General features: G+C 55.7%; 1 long non-coding RNA gene across 3 annotated transcripts in view; it reads left to right on the top strand.

The window, feature by feature from the left end:
• Window positions 1-3,552: 3,552 nt before the first annotated feature.
• Window positions 3,553-18,719, top strand: part of LOC126958939 (uncharacterized) — a 37,037-nt gene continuing 21,870 nt past the window's right edge. For all 3 annotated transcript variants that reach the window (XR_007727407.1, XR_007727406.1, XR_007727408.1), the window contains exon 1: window positions 3,553-3,767. This is a non-coding gene — a long non-coding RNA (uncharacterized LOC126958939). The remainder of the gene's footprint in view (window positions 3,768-18,719) is intronic.

Here is an 18,719-nt window from a genome sequence, read left to right as displayed (position 1 = left end):
CTGGAATCCCGCGGGTTGGGGGACGGGGCGGCGGCATTGTGAGGGTTCGGCGGAGGCGCCAGGGGGCGCTAGCTGGCTCCTCGCAGCAGATCCAGGCCGCGGCTGTTCCACGAGGTCCCGCGCCCCGCGGTCCTGGCCCAGCGGTCGGAGAAGGTGCGGCGGAGACCACCCGTTCCTCCTCTCCCTCCCTCCCTCCCTCCCTCCCTCCCTCCCTCCCTCCCTCTTCGGCCGGCGGGGAGTGGCGCCCGCCATCCAGTGCCGCTCCTCCGCGCCCTGCACCCCCATCCGCACCCTTTCTTGGGCCAAGCTTCCCCGCGCCGCCGTTCCTGGTGTCCGCACCGGTCCCCGTGGCTCCTCCACGGCTCGCTCCTGGAATTTAGCTTTCGGGAAGGGTTTGGCCGATTCACAGACTGGAGAAGGCGGGCCCGAGCAGAGGCCCGAGTGATTTCGAGAAGCCCGGTGGCTGGGCGTCGATGTTCGCCCTGCACTCAGTGACCCAGTAACCCCAGAGCAGGAGGAACAGGCTCGCTACGGGGTAAGGCAACCTTCTGGCACCGAGAAAAGATACGCAACAGCAAGCCATCGTTGTCTGTACACTGTCTCTGGGAGCTCTGCTCCTCTGAACCTCGACTTTCCCCAGGCACGCACCTCAGAGCTGAGCCCCCTGGGGACTCCCAAGCTCTGCGTCTCCCTGAGTCCTGAGGCAGGAGAGGAGGAGGCTGCAGGGGCGGACTGAGCCTCCTCCCCACAGCCGTACCCTGGCGCCCTGGAAGCCTGGAACGTACATCTGAGGCCAGAGCGACTCTTGCCTCTTTTCCAGTGAGCTGGGGGAAAGTTACCCTCCTGAGAAGACCGACCTTCGAGGGCGACATAAGCGCGTGTTTGGGGCAGGAACCGGCCGGCCCTCCCTGCTGTGCTACCCCCTGAAACTGGATGGCCCCCCTTTCATTTCCCCGGCTCAGGAGAGGCTTGACCCTACGGAAGCTCGAGGGTGCAGGCCTGGAGGAAAGAGAGGAACAGAAATCCAGGCTGTAGGGGAGCAGCTGGAAAGCTGGAGAAGTCGGAGGAAGGATGTCGCTGGCTGTTCTTCCCCCACCCCCATTCCTGAGGTTGGGGCTGCAGCCCCCTCAAAACCTGCCCTGCAGGTCCAAGTAGTACCCAGCGGTCAAGCAGTAGAATTTGGGCAGGACCCCGGAAGAGGCTTGCAGGATGGGACAGAGCCCACAAGAATCATCCGAGGCTGCACCGCGCCCAGTCCCTCAAGACAGAGCGAGACCCAAATAACCCCCGCGCGCGGACCCGCAGCGTTCTGTGACTCCACCGCGGAGTCCAAAAGGCAGCTGAGGGTGGGAGCGGAGGGGACGGGAGGTGGGCCGCCGGCGCCCGGCGAGTGAGGCGCGTCAATGGGCCGCAGGGGCCGGATCGGTGGCCTAATGGATTCAGGCCTGCATGGCAGAGGCGCACCCGGCGGCCTGTCCGCGCTCTCAATAGCGGACAATGGAGTCCCGGGGTGACCTGAACAAAGAATTTGGAAGTAGTTAAACTGCAGAACACGTTCTGGGCCTGGGTGCCTCCTTTCAAAAGGAGCGCTGGGAGAAGAAAAGAAAGCACTGGGGGGTGAAGGGGGCGAGAAAATGCCCAGGGGAAAAGTTGGTAGGTCGCCCTAGTTGCCGCCAGCTACCAGACGCCAGGAATTCAATAGGAAATGGGGGAGGGGTGGCCTAAGTCTACCAGACCTCAAGCAGAGTCAGATAAAGTTCTCCAGGAGATGACTGGGGTTCAGGAGCAGGACTGAGCTTTCACCCAGGGCAGGAAGCACCTACCCCCACAACACACACACACACACACACACACACACACACACGGTCAAGGCCAGGAGAAGCTTCCCTAGAGCTTTGGAGCTAGAACAGGGACCAGTGAGTGGAGGGGGTGTCTGCGCCCCTATGTCTAACCATACATGGCGCTGCTTCCCTCCTTGGCTCCTCTAACAGGAGGACAGGGCCTCCTCTTTGAGCCCTTTCGCAGAGCTTGTTTTTGTTTTTCCTTCCCCATCCACTTCAGAAAGACTGGGTTCTCTCTCTCAACCCCTTCTTCACTCCCCGCCCCACACAACCAGCAATCTAGGTTCTTCTATGAGAATATATTTTTTTATTTTAAAGTCAGGCCTCTAGGTGTAAACTATAGTGCCAATTATTATTTTATTTCATTTTTTTCTAAATTTTCTAATTTTTCCACAATGAGCACAGCCACAGCATAGGAAAAGAAGACATTTAAAAGGCAGTCAGTTATACTGGTATCAAACTAACTTAGAAGAGGAGGAACTTGAAAGACTGTGGAAACCAAAAGGGTAAATAAAATGATGGAATAAATGGTTAGGAGAGGAGCCGAAAAGAAGAAAGGAGAAGTGGCTGCCACGTTCGTGGGAGGCGGTGCCTCTGGAATCCTAGAGAACACTCCCTGGCCAGGAGGCTTCCCCCTGTGGAAGGCGCTTGGCTTGCAAGGGGTTAACAGTATTGCTCATGAACTTGGCCTGTCTGGCTGGCTTGTGATGAATGGTGAGACCTGCTGACAAGTTCAGCCTAGGGACCTCCCCTGCTGTGGAAGTGGGAGAAACACACGCAGGCGGAGGGGACCCGGGGCGAGTCACCAGGGGCGCGTGGTTCGGCGTGCCAGGAGTGCTGCTCTGCCTGCTCTCTTGGCTTCTGTCTCCCTTCGGCCGATCGCCCCCTATCCTGAAGCTTTCCAATATCATCTTGGAGCCCCAAAGTTTCCTGGGTCCTCCGCGTTGTGTGTCCCAGAACCCCTTGCCCGCCCCTGCGGGAAACGTGGAGCGGGACTTCGGGAGCCGGTCCAGGGGAGGCCAGATTCAGCATTTGGACAGCGGCTCCGGGGCGCAGTCAGCCCCGCGGCGCCGTCGGCCCCGCGAGTTTGCAGGTGCACAACCTCGGGCAGATGGCGGGTAGGAGGGCCGCGGGGCTGCTCTGGGTCTTGGAGAAGCAGGACCCAGCCTGGAGGGCATCCCAGCTCCGAATGGGACATGTTTTCCCGAGCTAAAAGATCCCTTCTGAGCTCACACGGGGGCCCCCCCGGCACCAGCCAAGCCAGCGTGGATATCCCCAGCATAACCAACACCTATGCTGGGGGTGAAGACAAGACGCCCCCTTTCAGCCCGGAGGTGGACGCCCCTCATGCCCTCAGCTCTCCATTCTTCCCAAAGCAGCCCGGATCCCTGAGTCTGGAGCTGCCAGCGAGGCTTCCAACCCGCTGCTTGCCATCACCTCCCAGGTCGTTGGTGGCTCCGGGTGAGTCTGGCGGCGCAGGAAGGAGAGAGGGGACGAATGGCGTTGCGACTCCCAGGGAAAAGCTGGGAGGCAAGCGGGGCGTGGGGAGGAAAGGCCAAAGCACACGGCTGGGCGCCCCTCACAGCCTGCCTCCGCCCCCTCCATTCCGCACTGGTCGGGGTGAAGGGGGGAGCGGGGGGAGTCGCGCTGACGTCACTGCGGGCCGTGCCCGCCCGAGAAGGCGGCGCTGGGAGCCGCTCAGAGCCCAGAGAAGCGGCGCGCGGCCAGGAGCCCCCGCTCCGCCACTGCCGTGCCTGCCTCCCGCAGCTGTCTGCCATGCGCTCGCCGGGGCAGGGGCGCCCGGAGAGCGGCGGGAGCTGGGCCTGAGCCCGGGAACGCGCCTGATCGGGGCGGAGGAGCCGCTGTCCCCACAGCCGCCCCACCCGCGCCGCTGCCTCGCTGGGGCCCGGGCCCCCTTCCTGGTCCGTAAGTGCCACTGCCCGCTGTGTCTCGGCGAGGCTGGGGAGCGAGGGCTAGGGAGTGAGGGCGGTGGCTTCGGCCAGGGCAGCGTCAGGGAGCTGGGCTGGACTGAGAGAGGGGGCTGGGACATCCCTGCCCGGCCCCCTTGGGCAGCTCAGGCAGTTGGGGCTTCCCTTTGCCGCTGGGGCGGGATGAGGGGTGCGCTCCCACTGCGGGTGGGAGGCAGGACCCAGTCATCCCGGGCAAAGGGTTGTGGGGCAGTGGGAAGCGCCCAGAGGTGAGGACTTTGGGTGAGCAGAAAGGGGAAGGGTGCAGGGTCGGTTGGAAGTTGTGGACTGCAGACAGGTTTAGCAGAAAGGAAGGTTTCTGAAGTGAGGTTCCTGTGAGTCCCAGGATCGCCCTCTCCCTAGCCACTGCCCCCCACCCCTTCCTTCTTATCCCCTCCCCCACAAAAAATAATAACCTAGAAAGCAGCTTCCTGAAAAAAATATTTTGAGAAAAATGCACCACACAGCACCCACTTTAGACAAGATTTACGACGTTTTTCCCCCTCTGAAATGGGAAGTTGTTGGGAAATCCTATCCACTCTGCTCCCCACTCCGTGCCCCAGAACAGGCCTCTTTGGTCTGTCCGTGGGCGTCTCTGCAGCCTCCTCCAGCCTAGGCTCCACTGAGCTGGAGAAGAATAAGGGCAGCGGTGGAGGTTGAGCCAAGTGAGGGGCTTCTTTGGGGGAAGGGTTGGTGGGGGAGTTGGTCCAGTTTGGACCCATCAGAGCAGGAGGTAGCAGAAGCTGGGAGAAGTTCCAGGGTCAGATCACAGAAGCAGTACTGGAGTCCAGAAAAACACAAGGAGTCTTTGTGGCTGGGGATAAATCGAGGTGCTGGGCCTGGAGGGAGCCCCCTTTTGTGTCCCCATATCCTGGAGGAGGGGGATTCTTAAGCCATGGAGTGGAAGACGATGGAGTTTGAGGGTCTACCTTTCAATCAAGGAACAGTGGCCAGAGGTTAGGCTAAGTAGACACTGAGATGGGGGCATCATACAGGGTCCCCCTCAGGACTTCCATTAGCAGTATCTGCTGCTGGAGATCCCAGGGAAGGGGTTCTCCTTTGTCCAGGTCTTTTCAGGAGGGGTGTTTTCAGGTTCTTGCCCAGTTTAGGCCTCCCCAGAGCCCACACCTCAGCTGCTGAGGAGAGAGGCTGGATGTGGGAACCAGAGAGAGCATTAGTGCACAATTGACCATGTGTACGTGAAGGTGGGTGTGCAGGCTCTGGGACCTCCTGGGTACAGGGAGCTGGGTCTATCTGAACTGGCCCAATGCTGGGTCTCTCAGCTAGCAGTCCTGCCGGCCTCCAGACAATAGGGAGATCAGCTTAATCAAAGCTTGGGCCTGAGGAAGGAACAAGGGAGGGAGGGGGCAGTGGAGTGAGGGCACCCTGGACTTAGCCTAGATTGTGGCTGGAAACACTGTCTCCTAATTAAGAACCTTTGGGGCTCAGGAAAGGAGCACTAGCTCCAGGTTGAATCGCAGGCTGGGTGGCTGCATCTACCTGGAGTAGTAACTGGGGAGTTCCACTGGCCTCCGGCTCCCAGCCTCTAGATCAGGGCAAGTCTGGTCTCAGTAGAAGGGTACCTGCACAGGGCTATTGACTAGGGTCAGAACTGTCCCCTTCTCCTGCCACTTAACCCCTTAATTTGCTATGTCCTGAAATAGAAGACACACTCCTGTGGATTGTCAGGTCTCCTGCACTGAGTTGTATAACTACTAATAGTAAACAGGAACTTGGGCCAAAGCCAGCTTGGAGTCCAAGCAGCTGCCACTGCCAGTGGGTACAAGAGTGTACACGTGTACAGACATGGGCAAGGTACCAGCCACCTGTCTTAGACTGGCTGCTAGATGGGTGTATGGGCCAAGTGTGTGAGCGGGTATTGTGTAGATTTGCTGAGTTGAGGGAGTGCAGGACATGCATGTGTTTGCAGTAGGAATGGGCATTTCCATTGATCTGGATATGGGAGTTTCATGGCCCAGGGGCTCTCTTTCCTGAGTAGAGGTTTGAATGTGAAAAATTGAGTCCCAGGCCCTCAGTGGAGGCACCTAGTTGCTGAGGCTTTCTCTTTCTCTGGCTGTTAGCTTCTCCTGGTAGCTGCAGGTGCCCCTGGAGCCTGGGTTCAGGACTGAGGGGAGGAGGTGGAAGAAGTTCAGGGCAAGTTGGGAGGTGGAGAGGCAGGCCTGGCAGGCAGCTCTCAGCACCATGGCCAGGGCCCGACCACTGCCACTGGTGCTTTGGCCTGGGTGCCCAAGTGGCCAACCAGACCCAGTACCTGATCTTCCGAAAATTTAGGGACTGTGCTGGGGCTGAAGGCCAAGGCCGGGGGTTTGGTGTGAGGAAAGCTCATGGAACCCAGACCCAGCCTGAATTGCAGGCAAAGGGGCAATCTGGGTCAATGCTGGTGGCAGGTCAGGTTCTCCTGACTTGGTCTCTGAATTGGCCTGCCCAGCAGTCTGCCAGCCTCAGCTGGCAGTGCCCAGCCCACACAATGCGCTTTTGCCTGGTGTCGACCTGGATGGCTTCCCGGGCTCCTGTTAAGCTGTGTGTGGAAGCTGGCTGCCAACCCACGGAGACTGCAGCTGCCTTGACCCACCTCTCAGGAGCCTCCTCTCAGGAGCCTATGGCCTTGAGTCTCCGTCTTTCTGTGGCTTTCTTCCAGGGAATGGGGCTGCAGTGAGGTGGAGGAGGCACTGATTTTGGGGCAGGTCCCACTCAAGCAGGGTGTGGGAGCCTCCCCCTGGCCAGCCTCACTTGCTCCCAAAAGGGACTCGATTTCCCAAAAAGACACTAGAGTTGTGGCTCTGATGCATCTGAACTGAATTAAAATCAGGCTTTTAATTTTTTCTCCCAAAGCCCCAACCCGCCCTAGGCTTGCAGGCTGGCCTCCGCGCGCGGTTACCGTGAGTCTCGCTGAGGAGCCATTTTGTGCAGCATCCTGCTTAAATCACACTCTGAGGGGCTCGTTCCTCGCTCTCTCTTCCCCCTCGCTTCCTCTCTTTTTTCCCTCTCTCTCAGGTGAACCATGCTTCTGGGCCTCTCCCTGCCTCCGCAGCCCCACCCTTCCCACCCCTGGGTGGCCCCAAAAGGACTAGGGCTCTGAAGGCCGCCCACACACACATCAAGAAGGGAAGAGGGTGCAGGTTCCTGGAGCTGCAGGAGGAGGGGAAGCAAGGGGCGCCTCCCAATTATGGAAATCCTAGGAATTAACTGTCTCGGGCCCAAATTCAGAGCTTCCTTCCTGAACCGTGAAGGGCCTCTCTGATCCTCTGCTGGTTCAGCTGTCCAGCCCTTGTTCACCTTCTGGAAAAAGGAATGTGTCTGTGAAGTGGGATTTCGAGGGAGACATGTAAATGGTAGGTTTGGTTGGTCACAAGCTGGCTGGAATGAGAGCAGGATGTCACCTGCCTCGGATTTAGAGTTGGGATGAAATTAGAACAAACTACAGACAAGTAGTGGGGAAAGAGGCACTTGACAAAATCCGAAACTTGACAAAATCCACGTGGTCATTTTTAGGGGAGTATACGGAAGGAAGGGGCTTTTAGTAAAATCATGAAGTATTTTCCAAACCATCCACTTTTGGCCCCTTCTTTCCAACCCATCCTGCCAGGATTTTGCCTGGCCCAGAGTGGCCCAGTGCCCCAGACCCCACTAAAATGAATCTGCGCGTGTAGCTCCATCTAACCCCACAGTGCTCACTGTAGACAGCAGCAGTGAGAGTCTCTGTGACTCCCATGTATTGACGGCTGGCATCTGGGAATCCACTTGCCTAGTCCCACGTAAAATCTCTCCCTAGCTATTGGGCTTAAGATTTTTCTGGGGGCATCTAGGAGCAAAGATATTGCATTTTTCATATTTAGTCCTTTGCCTCTTGGGGATGGCTGACAGGTGGAGGTGAATCATAGGGCTCAAGGCTGGAGGGTAGCCACAGCAGCAGGGAAGAAGGGGGTGATGGCTGGGATGAGCACAAAGTGGTACCCATAGGCCACTCACTTCTGGAAGGCTGCAATGTTACCACCAATTCAGCTGCCAGGCTCAGTTTAGGGGTGATTCAGGGAGACCCAAGGTGGCAGTCTCTTTCCACTGTTGTGGCTACTCGGAGTGAGTGGGACACGTGTGTGCTGAGAGCTGGAGAAGGAGAGTGGAGGCATGGCTTTGTGCTTTAATTTTTGGTGAAATCTGAATTTAACCAGGAGCCAAGATAGAGCCTAGGACTTCTCCAAGGTGCTTGGCACAATCAGTTTTACACTCCTAGTGTGGTTAGGAACCGAGAGAGAGAAGGGACCCAGCAGCCTGGTACTCAGGGCCAAGGCCAAGGCCTGGCCCAAGTGGAGCATAGCTCAGGAACCTCTGAGTGCCAGGTGTTATGGGTCAGACACCGACCTGCGCTCACCCGGACACTTAATTCCTCCCCCAATCCCTGGTCTCTGCCGTGTGGGTTAGATCTACTGCAAGTGCTGGGCATGGGGAAAGGAAGAGAGAAGTTAAACGTGAACCGGCTTCTGCTCTTGGCCTCTCCGTGAGCGCTCTCGGCCCTCCTGTGGAGACCTCCAGGTCCTATCACACGAGTCCCTAAACCTTGTCACTCGAGCATTCTTGTCTCCCAAACTCTGATGGTCTGCAGTGGCTACTGGGCTCCCTGGGCCCTGGGAGGAAGACGGAGGAGTTTGGGGGAAAGACTAGACGGTGCGCACCCAAGCGCGCAGCCCTAAAGCTTCTGAGGGCAGAGGGGGCGCTTCCTTACCCTCCGGGCTGGGAAGCCGTGAACGCCGAGGCCATTGTAAGGCTGGGTGGTGCGGAGCGCGGGAAGGGGGCTGGGATTTGAATGAGAGCCTGTGATTGGCCGATCCCTGGACTGACGTCACTTCCCCGCGGGGCGATTAGCCTGCGAGAGAAGGGCCGGCGGTCCAGTGCGCTGGGGGCGGCGGGGGCGCCCGAGGCTCTCTAAGCGCTCGGCGCGGGTGCCCTCCGTGCGCCCCGGGACGCCGTCGAGGCCGCCAGCGCCGGTGCCTGGACGCACGGAACGGGGAGCAGGGGAGGAATGCGCCGGGAAGGCGAGGGAGGAAGGGAACTGGGCGGGGGCTGTCGGCCTCGGTGGCGGGAGTCAGCCTGTGCATGTGTCTGTCCATTCCCTCTGGTTCTCCGCTTGCGCCCCGGGATCCGGGAACGGCGTCCGCTCAGGCTTCCGCGCCCGGCCGGCAGCAGCACGTGGAGCCCACGGCGCGGCAGCGGCAGTGGCGAAGGGAGGCCCGTTTCTCTCTTTGGTTATCTAGCTGTATGAGTGCCACAGAGCCGTCATAAAGCTAGATAACCGAAAGTAGAAATGACTCTCACAACTTCTGCGTGCGAGCGCCCGCCCGGCCGACCGCCCCGGCCCGGCCAGCAAGAGCCAGAGGAGCCGAGAGGAGCTGAGAGGAGCCCAGCGCCGGCCCAGCGGACTCCAGCTCCACGGAGCGGCCGCGCCCCGACCAGGTACCTGACCTCGGCTCTCTCTCTGGGGCCACTTGCAGTGCCAGCTTTCCCCCAGTTCTCCTCTTTCCTGGTACCCCACCCCTATCCCCCAACGCCGGAGCAGGAACCCCAAAGTGGAGCGAGCCGGGGAGAGGGAGGGGGTTGGGGTTGCAGAGGGGTCGCTGGAAGGGGAAAGCGCCAGCCTTCGCCTTCACCCCATAAATCAGGCTGGAACAATCCGCTCCCGGAGCCGCGGACGGGGATTTTGGGATGCAAATGCGATGGGAGAGAGACAGCGGTCGGTAGGGGGTGGGTGGAGGGAGTGAATGGGGTGGGCTGGGGGCTGCCCTGCCGCCAACAATGCGGCCTTTATCGAATTATTCGACGAGTCAGCCCCTGAGCGCCATTAGCATACGGCTGGGGGGTTGCCGGAGCTTCGCCCCTCGGTGAGGTCAAGTTCTTGATAATTTGATCACTTTTCACGGGCTCTGGCAGCTGCCTTTGTGTGCAGTTGGGGGGTCTGTGTGCAGCGTGAAGCGGAGCAGAACTGGCGGGGAGTGCGCTCAATGGCAAGGGGCCAGGGCAGGGGCCTCCCTCCCCGACGGGCCGGCCCTGCCCTGCATACAAACCAAGAGCCGGCAGGCGGGAGGAACCGAGCTCAGTTTCCCTACCTCTACGCCAGCCCCGACTGGACTGCTCCTGCCCGAGCCTCCCTCACTTCCCGCAAGGTTAAGGTGCAGGCAAGCTCCCAGAGTTCCCCCTCCTCCCTGCCCCAAGAAGTCACGACATAAGATGTATTACAATGTCTAGCAAATAAAAAAGCAATTGGGGGAAATCTGAATTCGTTCCCATGGCAACCCAATGCAGCACACCCGGCCACTCGGGCTCCCAGCCCCTCTTAACTGGGCTCAGGCAGTGGGGTTTGCCCCTGCTCAGTGCGTGGGGGTCCTGGCCCCGCACAGTGCTAGGGTCCCTCTGGAGTTTCTCATCTGCCTTCAGGTCACTTTTCACCCTGATGCCTTGGCTTGTCCTGAAGCTCAGGGCTCCTGCAGCTCGGGAAACCTCCCAAGCTCCCCAACCAGTGGCTGTAGACCAAGGAAGGGACACTGCCCGGCTTCAGGGAATAAAGGAAGAAAGGTAGGCTCAGACTCCCTGATTTGTAGGGGGGCTTTCTAAGTATATGGGTATGTGAGTGCTGTGATAGACAGGCTGAAATGAACTGGCACCACCACCCAGCCCTGACCGCAATCCCCTCACCCTTTTACATGAGAGGAAACAGATCTGGGGATCTGAAGTGACTCCCTAAGGGTCACACAGCTCAGAAGGCAGAGCTGGACCCCAGGCCACCTTATGTACATCTTGGCTCACTTCATTCCCCAGAGCCTCTCCCTCAGTGATTTTCATGGCCCCTCTTCTCCCAGCCTTTGCCCAGCCCTCTTGTAAAAATAGAAGTATTTTTTCCATCTTCACTCTTGCAAGCGTTTTTTGTTCTTTGCCTAACAAAAATATTTTGAAAATAGGGTATATATGTAAATGGTGAAAATTCAAACAGTGCAAAAGGAAAACCCCTTGGCTCTGAGGAGAAGAACTGTGTGGCTGAGGTGGACGGTGGAGGGAGATATTCACTGTATACCTTGGAATTGTGAACCCTGTGAGTGTGTTAGCATTCACAGTAAAATTAAATAAAAATACAAACAAAAGACCAGGCAGGGAAAGTCAGCTGCCCTCCTACTTCGGTCCCCAGTTCTCCTCAGAGATAATCACGGACAGAAGGTTTTCTGAATCCCATTGTACCCCTCCTCCATTTTGAAAGGCCAGTCTCCCTTTTTTTCTGACAGGAGGCTGGTGAAGGGTGACTAGAGTGTTTTGGGATTCACGAGGCTATGGGCTGCATCCCTTGGGCCATCCCTCCCTTCCCAACGCACCTGGGAGCCTGTGTGCTGATGGTGACCTCATTTCGGAGGAAACCGGAGCAGCGCTTCCTGCCCCCTTGCCCTGCACTCCCTGCCTCCCTCCCTCACCGGCCAGCGGGTGTGGGCAAACCCCGGGCCCCAGGCTTCGATCTTCCCCTCCCACCACCCCTACCCCTTTGCTGTGTTGCAAGAACTAATCCTTCACTTGCCAGGGTGGCTTTGCAGCTTCCCAGCAGTGTCTACGCAGTTCAGATGAGTGTTGTTTTTAAACACCACTGTCCCATACCATCTGGGCTGGGCTGAAACCCTAGTTGAGGGTCCAATGAAGGAGGAGTCTGTGCGAGAGGGCAACGCGGCATTTTTCCGCTTTCTACGAAAATCTGTTGATGCAAACCTCCCGCTTCAGAGAAAGATCGCGGCAGCAAGGCTGCGGAGGGCGATGAGCATGCCAGTTCTAATCTCCAGGAGCCCATCCCACACGTTCCGGAAATGGCCCTCGGAGAGAGGCCAGAGGCCAACTCATCCCATTTCGGCCTCCTGGTACGAGTGCCTGCCCCTAATAGAGCAATGTTCGAATCCCCCTTGGACACTTAAAGCCCAAGGCACAGACTTAAAATTAGTGCCTGGGCCCATCAACTTCTTCAGGCCTGCCTGGACCTGGAGTAGCGGGACGGGTCTGGGGCCTTCTCAGCCCCTCCTCTCCTCCATTCCTGTGCCCCAGGAAGGCCTTCCCCAACCCTCCTCTGGCCACTGGGTCCCCACGTTTGGGCTTCATTTTTGTCTCCAGTTTGTGCTACTCTTTCTTCATCCAAAAAGGCGTTGGAGATTCCGAGAATCTGCTGCAGCTTGGAAGCCAGAATCTTAGAGAATCTCGGATACTCCTCACCCCATTCCTTTGATTTTACACCTAGAAATGGTGTAAAAAGGCCCAGTGGCTCGCGGAAGGTCGCACAGAAGGCCACTGACAGGGCAGCGATCGGGACAGCCACCGTGGTGGGCGAGGCATCCGGGGCTTCCTTTTCTCTGGTCCACGAACTCCCAACTCCGAACGCGGTGGGACTGCATGGGCCTCTGCCCGGGTCAATGAAATGCGCCGCCAAGAGGAGGCTGCGGCGCGGCCCTGAGACCTGATCTCCACAGGCCGGAGAGTTCTCTACTGGCCGCGGCCGGACCTCCCGGGAAATGGGACCAGAGAGCGGAGGGAGCCTGGCCAGGAGGCCTCCTAGGACCCAGCCGCGACGCTGAAAAGCATGAAGGGTCGGAATTAGGCACTCATTTAGCGAGCGTTACTAATCCGAAGTTACAGCGCTAATTCCCTGATCCGGCCGCTCCCACACGCAGCGCCGGGATTAGAGGCGCGGCCGCCGCCCGCCCCGCCCTCACACCCCAAACGCGCCCGCCCTGCGCCCTCGAGGCTTCGGGCTCAGGGCTAATCCGCCGCGCCGCTCCGCGCCGCGCTCGCCTGGCCCGAGCGCGCGGCGGGTCGGGCTCGGCCAGCTGGGGCGAGCCGGCCTGTTCGCTGACTCAGGCGCCCGGGTCCGGGCTGGGCAAGGAGCGCTTGGCCTCGAGTCACTGGACAGCCCAGGCGGGACGGATGCGCCCTCCAGGGCCCAGGCGAGGCCGCGCGGTGGAGAACCGCCGGGATTTCTCCAACCCGCGTATGCGCACCCACAGCAGCGGCCTTTGGAGGCCGCGGCGCCATTTTAGTGGCCTTCCTTCCCCCTTGGCATCTGTCGTGTACGTTGTGGCTGGGTGTCCCCAGTTCCCCCATCCCGCCTTGACTTTGGCTGCCCGCTCCACCAGCCTGGATAGAGTGACCAATCAGCTCTGACCTAGGGTGGGATGCACGTCACCATGGCGACGGCTAGGGCGCCCTGGCGATGCTGCCCATCGTAGAGGGCGAGTCTTCACTCCGCCTGGATGGGTGTGAAGGGAAGGTGGGGACAGGTGCTGGGGAGGGGCGGACGGAGGCAGGCCGTGGCACCTCCTCCCCATTCCCACCCCATTTTGCCTACAGTCAGTTCAGCTGGGTCAGGCGGGGGACAAATGGATATTGTGGAAGGCGCCTGGGTAGGGGCCTGGGCTCGTTCTGGGGCGGCTCTTCCACGAGTCGTCTCATCCCCCGCAGGACCTAGCTCTGGTATAAAGGCTTATCTTGGTCTCTCATCCTCTTCTATGTCTCTCTGCCAAAGACAGTGGTGTTCAGGAGCCTCCAGACGCTTGCCCCTCATTTTTCTTGCTGTTAAGTGCTGTGATTTTAGACAAGTCGCTTTCCCTAGGTCTTAGTTTTTGCATCCAGAAGATGGGCTGCTGTGCAGGCTCATGCATGGAAAGCCTTGAGTGCACACTGGGTGCTCTTTCAGTGTTACAGCTCCTTCTCCCTTAGCAGGGAGTGCAAGACCTTTGGGGGCAGGATTCAGAACCTGAGGATGTCCTTTCTGTCCAGGGCAGCCAAGTTTGGGTGTCTGGTGGCTTCCTAGAGCCAGCTTTTCATCTCTTCTCCAGACAGCTGGCAGAGGAGGGGAGGATTTTTAAAAATAGAGCCAGGGTGGGGGCTGTGGCTGGAACAAAACCTTGGTCAGTGGCTCTGAGAATGGGGCGCTACAGCTCCTAAAGCTCTGGCTCCTTCCTTCAAGTCTGGTCTGGCTTAAGCACCACTTTAAGTGGTCCCGGCATTCACTGGCCAGCCCCTCACCGCAGTTGAGCTGCAGGGGTTTGAAAAGAGGGCCAGGGCCTCAATGACAGGACCTTGGGCCAGGCTAATTGGTTTTGGTTCAAGGGGATAGTGGATTTGTGAAAAGCTCCAAACCGCCTTTCCCACGCCAGAGCCAGGCCAGGGCTTTAAGGAGAAGGGTTCAAGGAGCTTGGGGCCAGGCAAGAAAGCTGGGAGCGAGGTGCCTTCAGCTGATGACCCTGCTCTCATAGCCAAGACAGCCCTCTGGTTGGAGAGGGTAGGAAGCTGTTGTGAGGCCACTTCCAGGAGCACCTGCATTTATGGCCTGTCAGGTACTCGAGAGTCAGTTGGATATATTCCTAACCTTCTCCTACACGTGGCTGTGCCAAGAAAGGGGCCTCCTCCTTTGGCGTACCTTAGTGGTGGAGAGGCCCCATTTTCTCAAGTGGGATCATCCAGTAAAAGAAGCCAGCAATGGCCAGGTTTAATATTTCTTGCCCCAGGAGCTGGACTAAACCCAGGCTTTTATATTCTGGGGGCATTCTGGACTCTATCCTGAGGCAGGTATGCAGTTGGTCTCAAGGTGATAACCCACTTCTGTCTCTTGAAATGTCCTTATACTACCCTGGGCATGGACAAACAAAGCAGAGATGAGAAACAGGAAGCCCTTGGTACTTTAAAAAAAAAAAGTCAAATATTTCTATTCTCAAAAGTCCAGTATTAATTATGTTATGACTTAAATCTATCATCATTATAGATAATTTTAATATAAATGGCTTGAAGCATATATCTTAAGGTGTACCAGTTACCTATGTGTTTGGACAAAATGATTGCACATTCGTATATGTAATATACCCATTCTATGTGTGCATATATATATGTATACAGGGTCTATATATCAAATCATATGCTTATATTAACAATCAGTTATGTTAAGGTTGAAGGCAGGGTGGGGTGCTATAAATCATCAGCCCCATTTAAAATAACAACGTTGCATTGACTGAGACCAGTGTTTCATGGTTCATTGTGTGTTGAGGGGAGCATTCCTATGTGATCACAGGCTGAAGAAACCCCCTACCTTTTTTATTATCATCCAAATTTTTCACTGTGTTTGCCCACTTGATGCATATAAATAGGAGAAAGGCACTTTGAAGAGATATAGAACTCTGTGTATCACATTTTCCATTTTTATTTCAATTTTTAATTGCCCAGAGCCTAATTTCTTTGGGCCTCTGCTGATATGCACATTTGAGATTCATGTGTAAATATGTATGTGGCATGTGTGCACGCCTGGGCCTCCTTATCACAAAGTGTGCTCTCTCGGTGTTTAAATACACACAATCCACATCGACACATGATTATGGGCTTACGTATTTGCTTCTTCTCTAGAATCGGGTTAATTTTCCCTTCGCTAATCCTCAAACCCATTAAGTTCCCCACCTCCCCACCCCCACAAAAAATTGCAAACCCTACCACAGACCAGTGGTCTCACCCCACTTCTCCAGCAAGCAGTTCTCCAGGCGGGGTGCTGGAGTGAAGGTTCCTATTAGGCAGACTTCATTAATGTTACCAAATATACCCTGGCACATTTACTCGCCTACTATGAAGTATTACCATAAATAATTAAAATTAAACTGCACTTGTCAAAATAAATGAACAAAGTAGAGTTAGTGATGTCTTTGCCTTGATTTGCTTGGTTTGCTTATTCACTAATTTGAAGAAAGAAAGTGGGAAAAGCAAAGAAAGAACACTGCTACAGACTGCCATGGGATGGACAGAGGAGATAGGGAGAGAATGGAGTGGGGGGAGAGAGAGAGACAGAGAGAAAGAGAGCCCTCAGTCATCTGCCCTTGGGTTTCCAGTCATTAGGGCACTCTGGGAGGCTGGAATGCAGCCTTTAACGTCAGCCCATAATGAATATTGAGGTGTGGATGTGGAAGGAGGGATTTCTTTGTTTACTGAGGAATGGCCATGGGAGTAGAGGAGAGGATTGCCTTTGGGGATTAAGGAGTGGGCTTTGTTTTTATAAAGGGCCTTACTTCTTTTCTGAAGTTTTCTGCAGCTAATTGATTCAATTCAGACATTCCTCTTCCCCACCCGGCCCTGGCCACGTGTTTGTGAGATGTGCACAGCCCCATTTCCCCATCTGCTCTGGCCTCTTTTTCCACTGTGACCCTTGAAAAGGGTGTGAACCTTCACATCAACGAGATCACAGGCTATGGGGAAAACAGTAAGGGGCCGAGACCTTTGTAAGGATATGTGTGTGATATAGATGCACATACATATACACGCACCTATATTAATAGAGGTATAATTTACATCTAGAAACAGATCATAGGTGTACAGTTCTGTGGGTTCTAACAAATGCATTTATACCCATGTACCCAACACCCAAGATAAACCTCATTTCCTTCATTCCAAAAACTTCTTTCCTACCTCTCAGCAGTCAATCCCTGCCAGTCCCCATTCCAACGTCTCTTACCATAGATTAGTTTTACCTATCCAGAGTTTCATATAAATGGAATGTATGCCAGGGCTTTTAAAAATGAATTTATTTCGAGTCTGGAGGGAGCACTGTCCAGGGAGGCCTGGTTGAGCATGTGTCCAGGAGCACTGGACTTGTGTTAAACACTGTCCCCTTGGATGGGCCCGGAAGTCAAACCTGTCATTAGAATTTTTTTTTTTTTTTTTTTGGTTGGGGGAGCTGGTGTGGGCTGGTCGTCCTCCAGGAGAGCCCTGTTCTCACCCGAGGTCTGTTAATGAGCTGGGGACAGGTGAGCCTCACACGTTCCAACTTGGCTGCCTTCAGCGGTATCCAGGAGCAGTGGTGAGCTATTAATGGAAGGTGCTGGCTTTGTGCTAATTAGAACTTCCTTTCAGCTTCCATCTGCACAGACACTGGAGCCCCTCACTGGTCAGCCTCACTGTTCCAACCCCCCTCAGTTTGCAACCTAGTTTTTGTCCCCCCTGCCCCGCCCTCCATGAATTAGGGGGTACTATGAGTGGAGCTGCTTTCCTCTATCTCTGGTCAAATCCTGGCTCTTTGTGTATTGCAGAACTGCACTGGGTGGTATTTCTCAGGCCTTCTCTCTCTTATTGGGGTGAAGATGGAGTTGGAAGATGGAGTTGGAAAGGGATTTGGGCACCATGGGCACCCTCCTGGGTAGGCTGGACTTACATCATTGACCTGAATTTGTTTTATGAAAGACCTCTCTCCTCTGCCCTCTGGAGACTGTGGCTTCAGACCCTTGTCCTTTCCATTACCCCTAGTCCTGATGTCTCCCAAGTCTGATGGTACCCACCCATCTCAACTACAGCTGCCATCTTTGCCGTCTCAGGCAGCCTACAGGTAGGGGCTGTGTCCTTGGCCCTCTTCTGAAAAAAAACAAAAAACAAAAAACAAAAACCTATTTTTTTTTCCTTCACTTTTGCTTTTTATTCCTTTCACTTCAGGCCCAATGGATATAATTTTTTCTTTAATGGAAGTTGTCTCTTACAGAGGTTTCATTGAAAAAGAAGAAACAACGTCACATTAACGTCATTTAAAGAAAAAGCACCTCTCAGAATGGAGGTTGGGAAAGCTAGGGTTTCCTGCCTGAATATCAGTTCCTCTATTGAAACGAAGGGATGAAATCCCTTGTAAGGAACTCAAGAGAGGAGCGTTTCCTCAAAATGCTTTCTTTAGCTCCTGAGTCTCCTTAGGTCTACACTGGGGTTGTGTGTAAAAATACCAAGCCCTCCCTGACAATGCATCTCCTTCTCTTCTGCTTGAATTATCCTGATAATGAGAGTTCACCCACTTCTTTGACAGTGTAGACTAGGATTTTAAAAATTGGGAGTGAATTGTTGGACAGTGTGACACTTCACCAGATTCCCTCAAGGTTCTGGACCTACGCTAAAGAGGGGTGGAAATGCTTCTGGGGTGTCCAGAAGGGCTGCAGAAATTCCCCATCACTGGTCATGGGGAGAGCAGGAGGACTGGCTTCCCTCTGTGGCCTATTCTGCCTCTGAAGGTGACAATTCCTGATTTGAGGCACTAGGGTGGAAGATCCAGGACTATCCAGGACCAGGTTAATAAATTGGCAGTCCAGATTCCAGAAGGGCAGCAGCTGGGGACTGGAGACATGTCCATGCCTGTGGGACAGAGTTCTTTTGCATGCTTTGGACTTTACAACTCTGTATCCTTGACAAGTCACAGGCATCTCTGGGTGAAATGGGGACAATAGTACCCATACCTCCAAGGGTTATGTGAGAATTAAGTAAAATATACAAATAAAGTGCCTGGCATACAATGGGCACTGAGCAAATGGTAGCTCTTTTTTCCAGGCTGGGGCAAGGGATGCATATAAATGTCTGGATCCGAAGTTTGAAATTCCACCTGCTGGAGACAGTGAACACCCCAATAGATACCCCAAATCGTATTGAAGGACGGATGACGGGCTGCCTTCCTCCCCCAGGGCATGCCATACACACTGGGTCTGAAGTGGGAGAATCGGCACCCCAAAAAACGGCTTGTGGAGCGGGGTTGCACATGGGTGTAAAGTTCCCAGCTTGGCTGCCTGGGGAGGGGGACACATAAATGTCTTTAGAGATTTGAAGGGAGCAGGATCTGGACTGACTTGCGTTGCCAAGACGGCTGGGGCTGGGAGCCAAGGGGGTGCTGCCGGGAGGCCCGCGTTAGCTTGGGGTATGACATTTCTAACAGTTGGCACCTGCGGAAAATGGCCTGGGGTTCCAGCTCTGGAAGGTTCCGAATCTCAGGATTCACGAGTGGCGCTGTCCGGAGCAGCCAGGGTTGTCCCGAGGTGGTCTCTGGCAGGCTTTCCACGATGTGCTGTCTGGGTCGCAGGTGAGAACCTCATGGTTCTCCATTTCC

The sequence above is a fragment of the Macaca thibetana genome, chromosome 7 (assembly GCF_024542745.1).
Source record: "Macaca thibetana thibetana isolate TM-01 chromosome 7, ASM2454274v1, whole genome shotgun sequence".
In the NCBI taxonomy this organism is placed as follows: Eukaryota; Metazoa; Chordata; class Mammalia; order Primates; family Cercopithecidae; genus Macaca; species Macaca thibetana.
This window is presented reverse-complemented; position numbering and strand designations above follow the sequence as displayed.